Raw genomic sequence first — 6,686 nt, 5'->3', positions numbered from 1 at the left:
GGGAGACCCAGGTTCGATCCCTGGGTTGGGAAGATCCCCTGGAGGAGGGCAAGGCAACCCACTCTAGTATTATTGCCTGGAGAATCCCCATAGACAGAGGAGCCTCACAGGCTACAGTCCATGGTGTGGCATAGAGTTGGACATGACTGAGTGACTAAGCACACACACACTTTATATATATATATATCTCTTACTCCATATGTACACATATATGTATAAAATATTAGAAGCCATTAAGAAAACTTTTAAAATAGTCAATAATCATAGTATCATGGAATCTCAGAGGGAGAAGAGCATTATGTCCGATTCTATTCCTTCAGAGGCATCAGCTTAGTTTGATTTTTTTAAAAAGTGTGATGAAATGGAGACTGTAATGCCCAGTAGAGCACTAAAATGCAGCCAGGAGGCCACTGGGGAATTAGAGACTATGCATATCTCCACCCAGATAGAATATGAACTTTGGGCCACAATATCTTAAAAGAATGCTTATATGTTGAACTCTGAGTAACAGCCTTAGAAACCAATCACGTATAGACAAGAATGATTCCAGTTTGCCAACATCAGTCATAATTCCTGGAAAACAATTTATGTAAACTTCCTCCACTTTTTAAAAAAGCTTTTTAGTTTTTAACTCTTCTTGTGGTACATTTGAGTTTCTACCCAAATTTGTGTCTCTTGAATTGCAATTCCTGACTCCCAAATAAAATTTTTTCCTTTATCTTAAAGCACTGTTTTTATTTCTAGAACAACAAAAGGAGATGATAATCTTTGAATTTACAATTCAGCCCACCTCCAAGAATGCTAATTCTAGAGAGCTTGACAGAGATACTATACGGAAATAATTTTAAAATGCCATCAAAGATTATTCAGAAGATACATCAAATATATTCATCACAGAGCTGATGACAGAGGAAATAATTATAAATTCCCTAACTAAAATTCCAAATACCAAGTGTATGATTAAATGCTTGTATAGGAGTTGGTCATTTTTTTAAACTTAATTGAGGGAAATTCTCCATATTTAATTTTATGAAAGCTTTTTTACAACATGTTTGTTTCTAGAACACAGGTGCCATGGAAACCACCACTAAGGCCAAGATGGAGAAAGAAAGGACTCATATTAATATCATCGTTATTGGACACATAGATTCAGGCAAGTCCAGCACTACTGGCCATTTGATCTACAAATGTGGTAGAATTGACAAAAGAACCATTGAAAAGTTTGAGAAGCAGGCTACTGAGATGGGAGAGATCTCCTTTACATACCCTTGGATCTTGGGTAAACTGAACACCAGTGGTGAGCTTGGTATCACCATTGATATTTCTGTGTGAAAATATAAGACCAGTAAGTATTACCTGACTATCATCCATGGCCTATGACACAGGGAATTTAACAAAAACATGATTATAGGCACATCTGATACTGATTCTCCCTATTGATTGCTGTTGCTGGTATTGTTGAATCGGAAGGTGGTATATACTAGAATGGGCAGATCCGTGAATGTGCCCTTCTGGCTTGCGTGTATGTGTGTGTGTGTGTGTGTGTGTGTGTGTTAGTCACTCAGTCGTGTCCAGCTCTTCGCAACAACTGTAGCCTGCCAGGGTCCTCTGTCCATGGAATTCTGCAGACAAGAATACTGGAGTGGGTTGCTAATCGCTTCTCCAGGGGATTTTTCCAACCCAGAAATCGAACTCCGGTGTCCTGCATTGCAGGCAGATTCTTCGCCGACTGAGCCACCAGGGAAGCCCTCTGTGGCTTACATGCTGGTCGTGAAACAACTAATTGTTGGTGTTAGTAAAATGGATTCCACTAAGCTACTATTTCAGCCAGAGAGATAATGAGGAAATCATTAACAAAGTCAGCACCTACATTAAGAAAATTGGCTACAACCCAGACACAGTAGCATTTGTGCTAGTTTCTGGTTGGAATGGAGATAACATGCTGGAGTTAAGTACAGATATGCCTTGGTTCGTTACCCATAAATATAACAATGCCAGTGCTGAAATCTCTGGATTGTGTCCTGCCCACCAATTCTCATTAACAGCACTTTGGGTTATTCTTCCAGGATGTCCATAAAACTGATGGTATTGGTACTGTCCCTGTGTGTTGAGTGGAGACTGCTGTTCTCAAACCTGGCATACTCATTACCTTTGCTCCAAACAGCATTACAACTGAAGTAAAGTCTGTTGAATTGTATCATGAGCTTTGAATGAAGCTCTTCATGGGGATAATGTAGGCTTCAATGTAAAGAATGTGACTGTCAAAGATATTCATCATAGCATTGTGGCTGGCAGTAGCAAAAATTACCCACTATTGGAAGAAGCTGGCTTCAATGCTTCAGTGATTACCCTAAACCACCCAGGTCATATCAGTGCTGGCTAGGCACCTGTTGCTGAATCGTCAGGTACCTCACATTGCTTGTGAGTTTGCTGAACGGAAGGAGCAGATTGATCACCACTCTGGTAAGAGGCTAAAAGATAGCCTCAAATTTTTGAAATCTGGTTGCTGACATGGTTGATGTACTTCTTGGAAGCTTAGGTGTTAGCTCCTCCGGCTATCCTTATTTGGCTATTTGTGACGTGAGATGGACCACTGCTGTGGGTGTCATCAAATTCGTGGACAAGAAGACTGCTGGAGCTGGTCAGGTCACTAAGTTTGCTACTAAAACTTAGTAGGGTAAATGAATATTATCCCCAATACCCACCATCCTAGTCTTAAGTAGACTGGTGGGAGAAGGTCTCAGAACTGTTTCTCTCAATTGGCCTGTTTAATAGTAAAAGTTTGGTTAATAACAATGCATTGTGAAACCTCCAGAGGGAAAGGAGGGTGTTTTGTGGATCATTTGGCCTTTTTCTGTGGCAATTTTAAGTTGTTTTTAAAATCAGTATGTTTTAATGAAAACAACTTGACCAAAAATCTTAAATTTTGAGATCCTTTAAAACAAAATTTAATGAGAAAATTCAGTGTAAAAAACAAAATACATCTGTACCTATAAGATCATCCTTCCCAAAATCAAAATAAAATGAAGATATGTAGATACATGGATAAATATATACACATTTAGAAATGTAGAAAAATGATTGAAGGTAATCAGTTGATAGTAGTAATTATCTCTTAATAGTTACAGGTGTTTGTTTTCTAAAATTCTGTTTTACTTTTTAAACAATGCATGTACATCTTCAGTTTGAAATTAAGCTACTTTTTAGAATTTTGTGAATCTGTAAAATTAATCATTAGTCTTCTTTTGGATTCCTTATCCTGATTGCTTTCAAACTAAAGTATTTGATTTCACAGCTAACCTGAATCACTAGTTAAAAGCAATACATAAAATAAAAACACCCTCCACTCTTAAAATTGCTATTTCTCCATGTATGACATCAGAAAAACATCTGACCTGCACAAAGACAAAAAGACATATACAAAATCTTGGAAATGTGAGTAAAGTGAGCTGCTTTGGGTTTTGGAGAGGCTAAAAATAAAACAGAAAGTCCAAGGAAGCTTCTACAGACTCCTAATTTGGTCAAGGTAAAGGGTACATGAAAACCACAGGGATTACAGTGAAGACATCTGAAAAAACATGTTTCATTCAGGTCATCAAGATAAACATCAACAGGGATAAGTCATGTAGATAGCATGTACTCCTTATATAATGTGATGAAAGTGGCACCTCACCTCTTTGATCTTCTTCCCCCAAAACCATTACCTTAGTCTAATCATGAGGAAGAAATCATACGAATCCCAGTTGAGGGACATTCTTCAAAATGCATGACTAGTACTCCTCAAAACTTAAAGTCATTGAAAATAAGTTTGAGAGACTGTCAGAACCAAGAGCTTCTAAGGACACATGATGACTAAATGCAATGTGGTATCTTGAATGGGATCTTGAAACAGAAAGGAAATGACATTTAAAAGAAAAAAGGAAATTTGAATACAGTATAGAATTTAGTAAATAATGAGATTAATGTATCAATATTGGTTCAGTAGTTATAATATGTACCACAATAAAGATTTAATAATAGGGAAAACTAGGTGTGGGGTATATCAGAAGTCTCTATACTATCTTTCATAACTTTTATGTAAGTCTCACTTTAGTCAGTTCAGTCGCTCAGTCATGTCTGACTCTTTGTGACCCCATGGACTGCAGCACGCCAGGCTTCCCTGTTCATCACCAACTCCTAGAGATTACTCAAACTCATGTCCACTGAGTCCGTTATACCATCCAACCATGTCATCCTCTGTTGTCCCCTTTTCCTCCTGCCTTCAATCTTCCCATCATTAGGGTCTTTTCCAATGAGTCAGTTCTTCACATTAGATGGCCAAAGCATTGGAGTTTCAGCTTCAGCATCAATCCTTCCAGTGAATATTCAGGACTGATTTCCTGTAGGATGGACTGGTTGGATCTCCTTGTTGTCCAAGGGACTCTCAAGAATCTTGTCCAACACCACAGTTCAAAAGCATCAATTCTTTAGCACTCAGCATTCTTTATAGTCCAACTCTCCCATCCATACATGACTACTGGAAAAACCACAGCTTTGACTAGACAGATCTTTGTTGGCAAAGTAAGGTCTCTGCTTTTTAATATAGTGTCAAGGTTGGTCATAGCTTGTCTTCCAAGGAGCAAGCGTATTTTAATTTCGTAGCTGCAGTCATCATCTACAGTGATTTGGGAACCCAAGAAAATAAAGCCTGTCACTGTTTCCATTGTTTCTCCATCTATTTGCCATGAAGTGATGGGACCAGATGCCATGGTCTTAGTTTTCTGAATGTTGAGCTTTGAGCCAACTTTTTCACTCTCCTCTTTCACTTTCATCAAGAGGATCTTTAGTTCTTCTTCACTTTCTGCCATAAGTATGGTGCCATCAGCATATATGAGGTTATTGGTATTTCTCCCAGCAATCCTGATTTCAGCTTGTGCTTCATCCAGCTCAGCATTTCTCATGATGTACTCTGCATATAAATAAGCAGGGTAACAATATACAGCCTTGATGTGCTCCTTTCCCAATTTGGAACCAGTCTGTTGTTCCATGTCCAGTTCTAACTGTTGCTTCTTGACCAGCATACAGATTTCTCAGGAGATGGGTCAGGTAGTCCAGTATTCCCATCTCTTTAAGGATTTTCCAAAAAAAAAAAAAAAAGAATTTTCCACAGTTTGTTGTGATCCACCCAGTAAAAGGCTTTGGCATAGTTAATAAAGCAGAAGGAGATATTTTTCTGGAACTCTCTTACTTTTTTGATGACCCAGAGGATGTTGGGAATTTGATCTCTGGTTCCTCTGTTCTTTTCTAAATCCATCTTGAGCTTCTGAAATTTCAGAGTTCACATACTGTTGAAGCCTGACTTGGAGAATTTTGAGCATTACTTTACTAGCGTGTGAGATGAGTGCAATTGTGCAGTAGTTTGAGCATTCTTTGGCATTGCCTTTCTTTGGAATTTGAATGAAAACTGACCTTTTCCAGTCCTGTGGCCACGGCTGAGTTTTCCAAATTTGCTGGCACTTTGAGTGCAGCACTTTCACAACATCATCCTTTAGGATTTGAAACAGCTCAACTGGAATTCCATCACCTCCACTGGCTTTGTTCATAGTGATGCTTCCTAAGGCCCACTTGACTTTACATTCCAGGATGTCTGCCTCTAGGTGAGTGATCACACTATTGTAGTTATCTGGGTCATGAAGATCTTTTTTGTATAGTTCTTCTGTGTATTTTTGCCACCTCTTCTTAATATCTTCTGCTTCTGTTATGTCCATACCATTTCTGTCCTTTATTGTGCCATCTTTGTATGAAATGTCCCATTGGCATCTCTCATTTTCTTGAAGAGATCTCTGGTCTTTCCCAGCCTATTGTTTTCCTCTATTTCTTTGCATTGATCACTGAGGAAGGCTTTCTTATCTCTCCTTACTATTCTTTAGAACTCTGACTCAGATGGGAATATCTTTCCTTTTCTCCTTTGCCTTTCACTTCTCTTCTTTTCACAGCTATTTGTAAGGCCTCCTCAGACAACCATTTTGCCTTTTTGCATTTCTTTTTCTTGGAGATAGTCTTGATCACTGCCTCCTGTACAGTGTCACGAACCTCTGTCCATAGTTCTTCACGCATTTTCTATCAGATCTATTCCCATGAATTTATTTGTCACTTCCACTGTATAATTGTAAGGGATTTGATTTAAGTCATACCTGAATGGTCTAGTGATTTTCCCTACTTTCTTCTATGTAAGTCTAAATGTACCCTAAAATGAACCATTAATTTAAAAATTGTATGCATACACGCATATGCATGAACAGTGTTTTTCACTACTGCTGACACCATTGACACCCCTCCTTGAGTACAATCACTTGAAACAGTGATACTGTTTAATTCACCCTTGTATTTCCTACAACTACTTAAACTATGCCTTTTACACAATTGCTACATGATAAAGGTCCATGGAACTGAAAGAAAAGAGGATCTGAAGTCCAGGGCCCAGCTGATTTTATGGTAAGAAAAAATTTCTGTTAAGTTTTCTTTTCCCACTCCCAGCAGTTATTGCAGAATTTAGTCTTATTTTGAGAGAAAGACCCATAATGGTGGACTGAAATTGAAAATAAGAAAAAAAAAAAAAATGAACATAGTTTCAGCCATCACATTTGCAGCAACATATACAAATCTCATTGGACTTGTGGGCATTTTAATTTACAAAATTACCTTAA

At 38.2% G+C, this 6,686-nt stretch overlaps 1 pseudogene; it reads left to right on the top strand.

Moving 5' to 3' along the window:
- Positions 1-1,098: 1,098 nt before the first annotated feature.
- On the top strand, positions 1,099-2,673 carry LOC133066819 (elongation factor 1-alpha 1-like; annotated as a pseudogene).
- The last annotated feature ends 4,013 nt before the right edge of the window (positions 2,674-6,686 follow it).

Source organism: Dama dama, chromosome 12 (genome assembly GCF_033118175.1).
Source record: "Dama dama isolate Ldn47 chromosome 12, ASM3311817v1, whole genome shotgun sequence".
Taxonomy (NCBI): Eukaryota; Metazoa; Chordata; class Mammalia; order Artiodactyla; family Cervidae; genus Dama; species Dama dama.
Note: the sequence above shows the minus strand (reverse complement) of the source record. Positions and strands in the feature narration are given on the sequence as shown.